The sequence below is a fragment of the Entelurus aequoreus genome, linkage group LG19, assembly GCF_033978785.1.
Source record: "Entelurus aequoreus isolate RoL-2023_Sb linkage group LG19, RoL_Eaeq_v1.1, whole genome shotgun sequence".
Classification (NCBI taxonomy): Eukaryota; Metazoa; Chordata; class Actinopteri; order Syngnathiformes; family Syngnathidae; genus Entelurus; species Entelurus aequoreus.
Window position 1 is genome coordinate 40,013,568 of NC_084749.1, and position 15,809 is coordinate 40,029,376.

The 15,809-nt window shown below is 40.4% G+C and overlaps 1 long non-coding RNA gene across 1 annotated transcript in view; it reads left to right on the top strand.

Annotated features, from left to right (window-relative positions):
- LOC133634927 (uncharacterized) overlaps positions 1-14,605 on the top strand; it is a 152,367-nt gene extending 137,762 nt beyond the window's left edge. Inside the window, exon 4 of the long non-coding RNA XR_009821992.1 lies at positions 14,269-14,605. This is a non-coding gene — a long non-coding RNA (uncharacterized LOC133634927). The remainder of the gene's footprint in view (positions 1-14,268) is intronic.
- Positions 14,606-15,809: the final 1,204 nt, after the last annotated feature.

Genomic DNA, 15,809 nt, shown 5'->3' on the forward strand with positions numbered 1-15,809 from the left:
AAATATTTGAAATAATTGGAGCCTTGAATAGGTCAATAATTCATTATAACATTGATTTAATTTTTTTTAAGCAATGGCAAAAAAAGAAAAATAAAGATAGACAAAAGAAAAAAAACAGCCTGCATGGCAGCTTTGTGTCAACATTGCAACTTTTTCTAGTTAGATATCACCTCATTCCACTTTTTGTAATGTTTATTTTTGCAATAGCATTTCCAGAATGTGTGGCGGGCCGGTAAACAATTAGCTGCTGGCCGCAAATGGCCCCCAGGCCGCACTTTGGACACCCCTGGCATAAGGCGTACGTCAAGCCAGGCTCCTGCTTTTTTGCAGCGCGTCTTTGTGCTATTGGTGATTCTTGAAAGACTCTTACCTGATGCGTGTTCGTGACATAGGATTAAGCTGTGCTTCTTCCTACTCGCCTTTGGACACGCTGCAATGATAAACTGCAAATGTCATGTATCATATTGTAATTGTATTCGTTTTTTAAATGAATTAACATCATAATCATAACCATAATTTCCAGTGGAGCCCAACAGTCCTGCACCTCAGGCACCTAAGGTTATCCAGGGTAAATCCCACCTAACCTTATCCTTTCTTTCTTTCTTTAGTTTATTTCGAACATGAACACACTTACATCATAATACATCACACAATTTCATATCATTTCATTTTACATCATGCCCGAAAAGGAGTAGGAAGAAGCAAAGCTTATTTAATCCTACCCCTTTCCCACTTCAAAGCGTTTACAATTATATAGAATCATTTACTGACCTTTTTATATAATAAAATAACATCTATGAATTAGTATACACAACAGTTTTGTAATATGTAATTAATTAATTCAGTCATTATTAACATACTGAGATGAAGAATATCTTATTTTCAATAAGGTTGGAAGTAATTCTCATAATTCTTCTTCTTTGTGCTTTGTAAGCACTATTATTTTGAACAACCTCTTTAACTGGATCATATCAGTACAATTTTTAACTTCTTTACTTAATCCATTCCATAATTTAATTCCACATACTGATATGCTAAAAGTTTTAAGTGTTGCACGTACATATAAATGTTTTAAATTATTTTTTTCCTCTAAGGTTATATTTCTCCTCTTTAGTTGAGAAGAATTGTTGTACATTCTTTGGTAGCAGGTTATAGTTTGACGACCTGGTCGCATCGTGGTGCGCGATCGTTCACCCAGGGATGCAGACGGCTTCGGACACAGCGTGCAGGTAGGAAAATGATTTATTTAAGCAAATAAATCATAGCAGGGAAAAAACAAAGACGTGTACATAGCACAAAAGACAAAAACAAAGGGACTAGCATGGGAGCTAGCAAGCAAAAATAATATAGCATGAAAGCTAGCAGGAATCGAAGAAGTCGTTAGCTATTGCATAAAAGCAAATTAGCAAGCCAGGCCGAGTGAGGCCCGGGCAAAGACTAAATAGCCCTCTGATTAGCGCTCGGGCAACAGGTGCCCGTCTCGAACGCTAACCAGAGGCAGGTGAGCACAATCTGCCGTCATGGCAACAGAAACAAAAACAAGGTGCTGAAAACACACGTGACACTAAAAAGTAAACAAACTGTGATCCGTGCAGCGGATCCTAACATATAGTTTGCTTTGTACATCATTTTAGCTGTTTGCAATTTTACCAAATCACCGAATTTGAATATTTTTGACTTAATAAATAAAGGCTTTGTATGTTCTCTATGTCCAACATTATGTATTATTCTAACTGATCTTTTTTGTAACACGGTTAGCGAATGTAGCGCACATTTGTAGTTATTTCCCCATATTTCTGCACAATAACTCAGATATGGTAACACTAGCGAGCAGTAGAGAATATGAAGTGATTTTTGGCCCAGGACGTGTTTTGTTTTATTCATTATTGAAATATTTTTTGCCACCTTATGTTGTATGTTTTGTATATGAGATTTCCAGTTAATTTTATCATCTATTAATACTCCCAAAAATCTGTTTTTTTTACCCTTTCGATGTCTACTCTGTCTATTTGTATTTGTGTATGATGCTCTTTTCTACTATTACCAAATAGCATTATTTTAGTTTTACTGAGATTCAAAGATAGTCTGTTTTTGTCAAACCATCTTTTTAATTTGTTCATTTCTTCTGTTATTATTTGTATTATCTTCTGTGTGTTCTCTCCTGAACAAAAAGCAGTTGTGTCGTCTGCAAATAAAAAAATGTCGTTTATATAAAGATTAAACAATCTTGGTCCCAGTATTGATCCCTGCGGTACACCACAGGATATATCTAGCCGTGTTGACATATTTTCACCCATCTTCACATATTGCTTCCTGTTGGTTAGATAGCTTCTTACCCAGTTCAATACCAAACCTCTGATGCCATATCGTTCTAATTTTTGTATTAAAATATCATGATTAATTGTGTCGAATGCTTTTGTTAAGTCCATGAATACTGCGGCCGCGCATTCTTTACCATCTATTGCGTTGGTAATTTCCTCTGTTATCAATGCAATAGATGGTAAAGAATGTGCGGCAGCCAAACACAATGTGAGATGATATTTCTCTATGGCACTCATCGAGGGCGGACGCTCCCCTTCCCTCTCCCTTATCTCTCCTGCTTGCTTCTTTGTCTTGTCTTGTCTTAACTTTTTTGTTGCCTCTTTTTGCACTGCTCTCCAAATCTAAACATTGGAATTATTTAACTGGCCTCAACAAAATTGACAAGATCTTGGGTTTGGGGGGAACCTGCTTGTCGTGACGGAGCGGTTGTTGCTGGACACATGACGGACTCTTGGGAGAAGAAGGAGTGCCGCGTGCCTGGCGAGCCTTCCAGTCAAGGACATGAAGATATCTACCCAGTCGGAATTTTGACAACAGGACCTCTTGCTGATTGGAGTACGCGTTGCTCTGGATTGTCCACAAATTGGAAGTTGCTGGCAGTCCTCGAAAGTACCCCAAAGCTGCCACTAATGATTGGAGGATGCGGGAAGAACTGTGGACACTCTTGTGATTTTGGATCACATCGGACTGTCTGCCCCGCAGGTTTTTGAGGATCAGTCATAGAAAATTTAGAGTGAAAAGCACATTTTATTTTCACTCGTATACAAAACATTCTAACTTGGATTCTTTCCCTGGCTTCGAGACTCTCCCGAAGGACAGTGCGGCGAAGACACAACAAACCCCCTTCTTGTCTCTCATGGACACACACCTGTTGTTGTTGACTTTGGACTTATCGGCTGCACGACATCAAGGCCGCGGAACAGAGACATGCGGCAGGATTACACACACACATGCATCCACAAAAATATACGCAACACATACATACCCCATCCAACGCCCTTGACACAAATCCCATAGGGGTGATAGAAGGATGGTCAGCGCCTGAGAGCTGCGGCCTGCCCCCATGGCCCCCCACTCCCTCCCCTCTGTTGCTAGATATCTCGAGATGTACGTTGTAATATGTACAGTGGGGCAAAAAAGTATTTAGTCAGCCACCCATTGACAATCAATGGGTGGCTGACTAAATACTTTTTTGCCCCACTGTATATGTGCTTTGCTATGGAGGTTTTTTTCCCACTCCAGACTGGGCCCCCTTAGGAGCCCAGTCTCGATTGTATTTTTTTACTCATCCTTCCCCAGCGTTTACCTTTTTCCCATCTTTTACAGGGCGCCTTGTGGAGACCCATCAGCGTTCCTGTTCTGTAACCCTGTACAATGTTTGTTTGTCTAATCTTGAACGGGTTTGTGCTGAAAACAAAGTTTTGTTGTACTTGTGCAATGACAATAAAGACCTATCCTATCCTAAAGGTTGTTAAAGACCCCCTCGCCCCCTCCGTCAGCCTGCGCAACGCGACCTAGTACGCATGCGCGGAAAATGTCATAGTCGCCTCCAGTGTTGCTTAGTGTGCGAGTTCTTCAATTTAACTTATCTGAACAATATCCAGTGTTGTGGTATTTCAATTAACTGGAATCCAGTGTGCTATGGGGCCCTATTGTAGTGAATCACACATGTGCCATCATAAATTAATCAAATATTTATTAGACACGTGAACAATGTGATACAGAACATTTTACAACAATCAATCTAGGGATCTGGGCAGCACGGTGGCAGAGGCGTTAGTGCGTCTGCCTCACAATACAAAGGTCCCGGGTTCAGTCCTGAGCTCGGGATCTTTCTGTGTGGAGTTTGCATGTTCTCCCCGTGACTGCGTGGGTTCCTTCCGGGTACGCCGGCTTCCTGCCACCTCCAAAGACATGCACCTGGGGATAGGTTGATTGGCAACACTAAAATTGGCCCTAGTGTGTGAATGTGAGTGTGAATGTTGTCTGTCTATCAGTGTTGGCCCTGCGATGAGGGGGTGACTTGTCCAGGGTGTACACCGCCTTCCGCTCGATTGTAGCGACCCCGAAGGGAATAAGCGGTAGAAAATGGATGGATGGATGGATGAATCTAGGGATCTAGATATCTGGTCAGGACACTCCTCACTCTTTTGCCTTCACCTTCATTGTCCATTTGTTTTTGGTGACTTTATATACTCTGGACCTAGACGTTGAGTCCGCGACATACATGGCGGACAATAACTGATACAGTCTGCTTTGCCAGCCCAAAAGCATTCGCCGTTTTCCGTAGTCTTCTCACGACGGCCAGGTACTACAAAGCACACGCTACCTTTTTTATCACATCCACGGAAGCGCGCATTCTCGTTGAAACTCCTTCGACAAATGGACAAAGTTTTTTGGTAAGTAGAATCACAGCTGACCTGGATATTCGAAAGTTCTCTTGTCGTCTGAGAAGTGTTGTATCCTAAATAGCTGCAATCGCTTTCTCTTAAGGTATTCATGTGTGATTTCCACAAACGTCTGTACAGACGGAATGAGTTGGTTACCTTCGAGTTACGAAACCGCTTTATTGTTAAGCTGGCTGTGGCGCGTTCTTTCTGGCGTCACTTCCTCTCCGAACTCAGTTTGTGAACGATCAATGAGTCCATACAAAGCTAAGAGCCGGAGATTCAAGAAATACACGGCGCACTTACCCGTGTAAAAAATTGTCAGGGACCTTAAACGATAGTTTAGTGTGGCTGAAACGGGACTTAGGCTAAATAATTATTCGTTTAAGGGGTTATCCGGCTTAGTGTAGACATAGCTTCAGTTGAAGAACTCACAGATAGGGGCATCATTGCAATTGCTTTAAAAAAAAACCCTCAGATCTTGACTTGGAAGAATTTTCTTTATCTTTGTGACACACACTCAGCGTGTATTGGTTATTGATGTGTGTGAATCCCAAGGCATTTATTGACTGTTGCATAATTGATAACAAGCAGTGGGCCTGTTCACAAGACACAACAAGGTCTTTGGATGTGAATTAATGTCAGCGGTTGCACCAGTGTGACCGGGTATCCACCTCAGCCATACCAAATACAAAAGGACAGAAGAAGCCATTTTCTCCAACCTACTCCAGTTAAAGTCCCTATTTTCACACAACTCACCCTGGAATTGCTCTGTCTGTCCCGATGAGCAGTATTCTGATGGCACAGTGGGGAGCAAAGCCAACAGCAGCAATTGGAAATAGGGGTGAGGCAGCAATAAGGAAGCCTGAGTGAGCAAAGTAAATGTGAAATCACACAGAAGACCAAAGTAATTCCTTGCTCTCTGTTTTGGGTAGTATGGATTACATAGACTTGGATCCATAGATTACTAGTATGGATTACTGCAGACTTTGCCTATAGGGTTTATCCTTTGATATAATCAGTGGTGGGTAGAGTACCCAAACATTGTACTCAAGTAAGAGTACCGTTACTTTAGAATGCTATGACTTAGTGTTGTCCAGAGACCAATTATTTTGTTACTTTTCAGTACTTTTCGATACTTTTCTAATTAAAGGGGACCAAAAAAAATTGCATTATTGGCATTTTTTTTCAAACAAAAAATCTTACGGTACATTAAACATATGTTTTTTTTTGCAAGTTTGTCCTTAAATAAAATAGTGAACATACAAGACAACTTGTCTTGTATTAGTAAGTAAACAAACAAAGGCTCCTAATTTAGCTGCTGACGTATGCACTAACAAATTGTGTCATTTTACATTCTATTATTTTGTCAAAATTATTAAGGACAAGTGGTAGAAAATGAATTATTAAACTACTTGTTCATTTACTGTTAATATCTGCTTGTTTTCTCTTTTAACATGTTTTATCTACCCTTCTGTTAAAATTCTATAATCACTTATTCTTCTGTTGTTTGATACTTTACATTAGTTTTGGATGATACCACAAATTTGGGTATCAATCCGATACCAAGTAGTTACAGGATCATACATTGGTCATATTCTAAGTCCTCATGTGTCCAGAAACGTATTTCCTGAGTTTATAAATATTATATACATAAAAAACAAAACAAAAGAAGATGTTGTGATGCCAAAAAATATTGACGTAATCATAGCAGCATCGACTAGATACGCTACTCTACTTGGTATCATTACAGTGGATGTTAGGTGTAGATCCACCAATGGCGTTTGTTTACATGTTGACGCCGGTGAGCTACGGTGTGTAGTGAAGCATGTTTAGCTATTCCTCGTCCTGCAGGGATGATACTTGTAAGAAACTTACTTTATTTTGTAAGTACATCGTGACTGTGCGCTGCCGAACATGCTCATCTGCTCGTAAAACAGCAATGACACGACGTGACGACGACTGGGGTCGGAGTGGGGGGTTGGGTGGCGGACCAGTACTTTTCAGAGGCGGTATAGTACCGAATATGATTCATTAGTATCGCCGTACTATACTAATACTGGTATACTGTGATTCAAGTAAAAGTAAAAAGTAGTCATCAAAATAATAACTTGAATAAGAGTAGGTAAGTATCCCGCAAAAAACTATTCAAGTATTGAGTAACTTGTGAGTAACTTGATTATTTTTAGTAGCTATTTTCAAATGGTTCTTGGTGTACGGTTGTAGTTGATGTGTGCATGTGGGTAAAACATAAAAAATCATATACAATTTGTTGCAACATTATTTCTCTAGTCCTGGGTTCGATCCTGAGCTCGGGATCTTTCTGTGTGGAGTTTGCATGTTCGGCCCGTGACTGCGTGGGTTCCCTCCGGGTACTCCAGCTTCCTCCCTCCTGATAGGTTGATTGGCAACACTAAATTGGCCTTAGTGTGTGAATGTGAGTGTGAATGTTGTCTGTCTATCGGTGTTGGCCCTGCGATGAGGTGGCGACTTGTCCAGGGTGTACCCCGCCTTCCGCCCGAATGCAGCTGAGATAGGCTCCAGCACACCCCGCGACCCCGAAAGGGACAAGCGGTAGAAAATGGATGGACGTTTTCTCGAGTTCGAAGTTGAAGCCTTGTAGACTGAAATGTGAACATATCTACTGACACAGATGGCAGCACATGATATAAATGTTCTTTTTACTAGTTTGAAAGTAAACATTGAAGATTTGGGTTTGGGCTAACCCTTAACTTTAACAGCAGTTTTTTTGTTTTGTTTTAGTCAGTCTTTTGGCAAATGTATTTTATTTTTACTCATATTTTAATCATGTAAATTAATTTAGTTTTAGTCGACTAAATTCCTCAACATTTTAATCGACTAAAATTAGACAGACACAGCATCTTTGTTGTCTTGAAAGCACTTCTAAAAATTATTTATTATCGCAGAGCATCTCAAAAACTAAATTCACAACACGAACTGCATTCCATGAATATTTCAGTACGTACATTTGACACTAACCTTATTGTGTGTTATTATTTTAGCTGATATTAAGCATTTTGTTCAAATGTTGAATAATATATGACTAAAATTGTCACATGAAGAAACAAACTAGTTTTATTCTAGATTGGCATGCAAGTACTACAAAAGTAGTGGTTGAATAAGCAGTCTTGCTTCTTCTCTACTGTCTCTACTATGTGAGTCATTTGGAAATATTAGTTTAAGTCGATATACTGTTGCATAGATAGCCTGCAGAAGATGCTTCAAGTTGTAGGTGTATTTATTTCAGTATAAAAGTATAAAAAGTGTTTTGCTACGGTAATGAAATGATGATAAAGGTGTGCCAGGGCATACATACATTATTTATTTAACGCTTTAATCTCTGGAGCAGTGGTTCTTAACCTTGTTGGAGGTACTGAACCCCACCAGTTTCATATGCGCATTCACCGAACCCTTTAGTGAAAAATAAAATGTTATTTTTTTCAAATTCAAGACAAAGTTACAGTATATGAGTGGAGGGGGGGCGTGGTCGGCGCGCTTTCTGGAACACAGCTGACAGCTGATTAGATTGCCCAGCTGGGGCTAGTTGTCTAATCACCCGTTATTCTTATCAGTAGCGGCCGGGAGCAGGAGGAAGAGGAGGGCTTGGAGAGACGGAAGCACGCGGAACACGGAGTAGTGGACTGGAAAGTCGAGTATCGTGCTAGATCTTTAATGAAAAATAACACTTTGTTAAACCCGGAACGCCGGTCTCCAGCTCACGTGTGTGATCAGCAAGAACCCACTGGGAGGATACCTCCACAATATGTTTTTTGACTGGTGCACTAAATGAACCGTGCATGAACATCACCTTGTTCAAAGAACAAAACCAACACAGTGCATAAACTCACAATAAATTACACACATGCAAATCAGACGGAAAATTAGAGGGAACATCGTTTGGGGGGTGTTCATAATACGCCGATTAGGAGAAGTTTTTATGTACACGATGAGTCGGGTGTGTCTTGACCTCCGCCGAACCCCTGAGCCCGACTCACCGAACCCCTAGGGTTCGATCGAACCCAGGTTAAGAACCACTGCTCTAGAGTCTACATCAACTCCAGATATATCCGTCAATTCTAAGTTGTTGTTTTTTTTAATGTTGTTTTTTTGTTTGTTTGTTTTCTGCCCTTTTTGTCAAAGAAAACTATGTTTTTTTTATGGCAAACACACAAAATATACAACATTTTCCACAAAAAATATTTTTCAAAGTGGATTATTTGATGTGAAGCAATCGGAGCCTTGGATAGGTCTATAGTCCATAAAAAACATTGATTTTGATTCAATATTATGTTTTGAGAAATGACCGTTTTAAAGAAAAAAAACACAGCTTTGTTTTATTAGTCAACATTGCAACTTTTTGTAAATTACATTTCACCTGTGTGGAAGTTGCCTCCAAGCAGCTCCACTGTAGACACGGCACAAGAGCCAAGCGTGCAGTTTTAGCAAAGTTTTTAACGTGCATAGATTTGAGTCCAACTCTTTCTCCAGCAGAACGTGAATTTTTGGTCACGTCCGTATCCTCTCTCCCCTCCTGCTCCCGGCCGCTTACTGTTAAAGACAACAGATGATGAGATTAACACGTACCACCTGTGAAATCTAATCACCTGCCAGCTGTGTCTCGCCGTCAGCGATGGTGCTCTGTCCTCGGCACCATGGACAGAGGCGGTGACCTTTGCTCCTGCAGGCAGCGCTGGCCACATCTCCCTCCACAACCTGTAAGCTTTTTTTATTCCACTTTTGTTATGTTTTTGTTCAATTTAATAGTATTTTTAGAATGTGCCGTGGGCCTTTAAAACATTAGCTGCGGGCCGCAATTGGCCTCCGGGCCACACTGTTGACACCCCTGCTATAAATAATAAAAAATGTAATCTGATAAGTCTATGGATAAAAGGCCTGGCGTCAGCATCTTGTTATCGTGGTCACATCTGGTCCCATTTAAGCACGATTAATGAGGTCATTAGTTTGTGGTTTTCAAACTAAAACCGACCATCGCAAAAGAAGGATGTATCTTGTTTTTGTATTGGAAAAACGCAACCCAACAAGTGACAGTATTACAGGCTAGCGTAGTTTTCACAAGTTCAACACAAAGAGGTCTGAGACAAATGCTTTTTTGGTTTTTCTCCCAGCTGAACATGACCTTCAGTCAACCTTCTACAGAGGCTGAAAGGCCACCACCTGCGCTTTTGTTCATCAGACTGAGCGTATCTTACATTCTCTCAGGTCCTGTTCACATCCACTAGATCACAGGGTCAAATAACCTGCCTTTCATTAAAGTTCATACCTGTCCGAGGGGCACAGTTCTTAAGAAAACACTGCCAGGTGCAATATACTTATTTGCTGAAGATTCAAGCCATGCATTCGTGCACATGGCTGGATTCGATTATTTTACTTAAGTATATTTATTTAATGCGTTATTTGCCTAAAATGCGTATTTACCTATTTTGATCACAAAGCCACAAACTATTTATTTACAATAAATAATTTATAAACATACAATAATAAGATAATATTGTTTGTAAAAAATGTTTTCTATTCTATTGTTTAAAGTTTATTGTTGTTCATTTAAACGTTAATTTAACCCTTAGAGCACACATAATGACTTGGTTTGCATGCACTCATTTACTGCAAATTCATTTCATGCTCCTCCTACCTGTGACATTTTGAAAAATGCAGCAAATATGTACCTCTTTTCTCTGCATTTTAGAATTCTCCAAAACCCAAAACCAGTGAAGTTGGCACGTTGTGTAAATGGTAAATAAAAACACAATACAATGATTTGCAAATCTTTTTCAACTTATATTCAATTGAGTAGTCTGCAAAGACAAGATACTTATCGTTCCAACTGGAAAACTTTGTTATTTTTTGCAAATATTAGCTCATTTGGAATTTGATGCCTGCAACATGTTTCAAAAAAGCTGGCACAAGTGGCAAAAAAGACTGAGAAAGTTGAGGAATGCTCATCAAACACTTATTTGGAACATCCCACAGGTGAACAGGCTAATTGGGAACAGGTGGGTGCCATGATTGGGTATAAAAGCAGCTTCCATGAAATGCTCTGTCATTCACAAACAAGGATGGGGCGAGGGTCACCACTTTGTCAACAAATGCCTGAGCAAATTGTCGAACAGTTTAAGAACATTTCTCAATGAGGTATTGCAAGGAATTTAGGGATTTCACCATCTACGGTCTTCAAAAGATTCAGAGAATCTGGAGAAATCACTGCACGTAAGCGATGATATTACGGACCTTTGATCCCTCAGGCAGTACTGCATCAAAAAGCGACATCTGTTTATATAGGATATCACCACATTGGCTCAGGAACACTTCAGAAAACCACTGTCAGTAACTACAGTTTGTCGCTACATCTGCAAGTGCAAGTTAAAACACTACTATGTAAAGCGAAAGCCATTTATCAACAACACCCAGAAACTCCGCCGGCTTCGCTGGGCCCGAGCTCATCTAAGATGGACTGATTCAAAGTGGAAAAGTGTTCTGCGGTCTGTAGAGTCCACATTTCAAATTGTTTTTGGAAACTGTAGACGTCGTGTCTTAAGGAACAAAGAGAAAAAGAACCATCCGGATTGTTATAGGCGCAAAGTTGAAAAGCCAGCATCTGTGATGGTATGGGGGTGTATTAGTGCCCAAGACATGGGTAACTTACACATCTGTGAAGGCACCATTAATGCTGAAAGGTACATACAGGTTTTGGAGCAACATATGTTGCCATCTAAGCAACGTTACCATGGACGCCCCTGCTTATTTCAGCAAGACAATGCCAAGCCACATTCTGCACGTGTTACAGCAGGGTGGCTTCATAGTAAAAGAGTGCGGGTACTAGACTGGCCTGCCTGTAGTCCAGACCTGTATCCCATTGAAAATGTGTGGCACAATATGAAGCCTAAAATACCACAACGGAGACCTCGGACTGTTGAACAACTTAAGCTGTACATCAAGCAAGAATGGGAAATAATTCCACCTGGAAAGCTTCAAAAATTGATCTCCTCAGTTCCCAAACGTTTACTGAGTGTTGTTAAAAGGAAAGGCCATGTAACACAGTGGTAAAAATGCCCCTCTGCCAACTTTTTTGCAATGTGTTGCTGCCATTAAATTCTAAGTTAATGATTATTTACAAAAAAAAAAAGTTTCTCAGTTCGAACATTAAATATCTTGTCTTTGCAGTCTATTCAATTGAATATAAGTTGAAAGGGATTTGCAAATCATTGTATTCTGTTTTTATTTACGAATTACACAACGTACCAACTTCACTGGTTTTGGGTTTTGTAATATTGTGTAGCGATTATCCAGGCATGCCTGCAGTAGGGTTGTCCAGTATACCGGTATTGGTATAGTACCGCGATACTAATGAATATTTTTTGGTACTATACCGTCTCTGAAACGTACCGGTCCCGCAAGGGTAAAATTGTCTTGTCTTGTCCGGCGTACAACTTGCAATGGCTTTGGATCTGAGATTCCCATAAGGTCTCCCTTTCTTTCTGCAGTTCTGCTAGCTATTTTCGAGCCTGTGGCTCAACAGTAACTACACGCCAAATACTATTTCCCCAAACTACAGAATGGGCCGAGGGTCAAAAACATTAAATGCGTGTTAAAAATTGATCGCCTTGAAAGGACCTTATAGCTAACGCGTTAACTTTGACAGCCCTAATCAAGTCAAATCGAGTCGACCGAGAAGCACCAAAAAGCAGGTCTGCAATGAATTGGAAGCTGCTGGAACACAGGTGTCAGCCCTTGCTCCACAAGCAACACCTTAAGGCTCGTCTAAAGTTTGCTGCTGATCACATGGACACAAAAACCTTCTGGAGGAAAGTTCTGTGGTCAGATGGAAAAAAAATTGAGCTGTTTGGCCACAATACCCAGCAATATGTTTGGAGGAGAAAATGTGAGGCCTTTAATCCCAGGAACACCAGGCCTACTGTCAAGAATGTGGTGGTAGTATTATCCTCTGGGCCTGTTTTGCTGCCAATGGAACTGGTGCTTTACAGAGAGTAAATGGGACAATGAAAAAGGAGGATTACCTCCAAATTCTTCGGGACAACCTAAAATCATCAGCCCGGAGGTTGGGTCTTGGGCGCAGTTGGGTGTTCCAACAGGACAATGACCCCAAACACACGTCAAAAGTGGTAAAGGAATGGCTAGAATTAAGGTTTTAGAATGGCCTTCCCAAAGTCCTGACTTAAACGTGTGGACAATGCTGAAGAAACAAGTCCATGTCAGAAAACCAACACATTTAGCTGAATTGCACCAATTTTGTCAAGAGGAGTGGTCAAAAATTCAACCAGAAGCTTGCCAGAAGCTTGTGGATGGCTACTAAAAGCGCCTTATTGCAATGAAACTTGCCAAGGGATATGTACCGTATTTTCCGCACTATAAGGCGCATCGGATTATAAGGCGCACCTTCAAAGAATAGCATATTTCAAAACTCTGTTCATATATAAGGCGCACCGGATTATAAGGCGCACCTATGCATCCATTAGATGGAGCTTGCTACAAAGGGAATGTCAACAAAACAGTCAGATAGGTCAGTCAAACTTTATTAATAGATTACAAATCTGACAACTCTGTTCACTCCCAAAATGAATAAACAGCTGTTTTATTATTTTCCCCGAGATAAAGTCAGTGACGTGGTGTTTTGTTTATCTTTTAACAGCGAGGTATAACATGTAGTGAAACATTTATGTCACATAGTGGAGGGGAACTTTTCCCTGATTCAATAAACACGTAAAAAACAGTGATACTGTTACGGTAAATCAAACGTTAGCGCTATCACAATATAGTAAAACTCGAAATAGTGCAGAGCAATAACAATATATCAATAACTCAATGTTGCTCAAACGTTAATGTCACACAACACAACACACAAAATAAACATGTAAAGCTCACTTTATGAAGTTATTCCTCATCCACGAATCCCTCAAATTCTTCTTCTTCAGTGTCCGAATTAAACAGTTGGGCGGATTAGGCATCCAACATGCCCCGCTCCGTCTCGCCGAAGTCGTCATTAATGGATTCAGTGTCGCTGCTGCTCTATTCACGTGTTCTACTGCGTGACTGATCGTCTTAAGTGCGTCGTAAGCGTGTCTCTTAATAGGAACCATTTGGGGTCTTTACATAAACAAACAAATGGAAATCAAAACGGCACGCCTCGCGCAGTCATATATCCCAGCATGCACCGCGCGCTTCTTCTTCTTCTACGGGGGAAAAATAAGTTGGCGGCTGCTTACCGTAGTTGCGAGACCTAAACTTTATGAAAATGAAGTTTAGGTTTGTTGTGGCTCAATATTGGTCCATATATAAGGCGCACCGGATTATAAGGCGCACTGTCAGCTTTTGACAAAATTGGAGGTTTTTAGGTGCGCCTTATAGTGCGGAAAATACGGTATATACATATATATATATATATATATATATATATATATATATATATATATATATATATATATATATATATATATATATATATATATATATATATATAAGTAAATTGATATAATTGTGACCTGTCATTTATCTTTCTCTTTAGTGTCGAGGATCTGGTGAATGTTGCTTGCAGTGTGACCACAAGGATGCAGAGAATAACAGGCGGAAATGCAAGTAAAACAAACTTTATAATCACAAGGAAGCATGGAACAAACAAAAACATCACACGAAGCATCAGTCTCAAAAGTAGAATGATCCAGCACTGAAGGAGGGACCCAGGTAGAACTAATTAAACGAGGAACAGGTAGGCTGACAGGACATGGAACAGCTGGTAAAGATGCTTCAAAACACAAAGACCAAACAGGAAACACTGACAAAACAAGAGCACCAGGACAGGAAGTGATCCTAAACACAAAAACACAGGAAAACCCAAACATAACCAAACTGTCAGTAGCAATTCTGATATTTAGAACACAATACAGTGAAAATGTCAATCCTGAAATGGTGATTAATCATGATTAATCATGATTAATCATTTGACAGTTAATTATTTATTCAGTTGATTTTTGTTTTTTTACACCCTCTGTGTTATAATTGAACTGAACTAAACTGACCAAACAGGTGTAAAAGATACTGTAATCTATGTGAGAAAACCAGCGCTGCCACTTGTAAGTGGTAATACGAGAACCCTCTTGAATAATAGCTGTCAAACAGTCAATGGCTCTTTATGGAAGCTGATTAGAGAAAGATAATATGTACTTTTCCCCTTTCATCTAATCAGGGTAGTTGACCCAAACAAACCTTAAGAATCAAATCAGATCCTGTGGTCTACTGTATCCCCGTTAGGGTTGTACGGTATACCGGTACTAATGAAGTACCGCAATACTAATCAATTGAAATCGGTACTATACTACCTTTGAAAAATACCGGCACCGTTGTTTCATCCGAATGCCGCTGTGCGGTGGTGACTTCAGAGCCGAGGCGTATGATGTTGATTGTGTCAAAACGCACACACAAAAGGCATACAAGCAATAACATCGTGGTGTGGAAGAATGGCAAAAACCTGCAATTCTACTGGTTAAAAAAGGGGGTGCTTGAAGCGCAATATGGAGGTATTTGGGCTTCAAAACGAACGATAAAGGTGGCGCTTTAAACAGGGAAGCGCCGCTATGCAAGTGCTGCTTGTGGCGATTAGTATTGCCACCTCTGCTTCAAACATAGGTAAACATTTAAATAATACGCATTTAGATCTGCCCAAGGAGTTAAAAAGAGTGACAGATAAAAATGTTGTTGTTACACCTGTCCTGCTGTTCGGCTCCTATGCAGACCTTAGTCAAGGCGCACAGGGGAGACGTTCCCTCGAGGGCGGATGTTTTCGTCGGGGCAACACCATTCACTCTACCCGCCAGTGGGTCTGCTAAGCTCCGCTTTCGAGTCAGAATGACGAGGCCGCCGATTCGTGACATTTTTGGTTGATTTACTATTAGTTTTGCAGGACACAACCGGACCCTTTCATCACTCTACTGCGCAGTGCACAGGCTACCTCTCTCTCTCTCTTTACTCGCCCACTCACTCACTGACGGCACTCAGCCAACACGTTGACATTCTCGCAAACACACATACGCTACTCACATAAGTAAACTA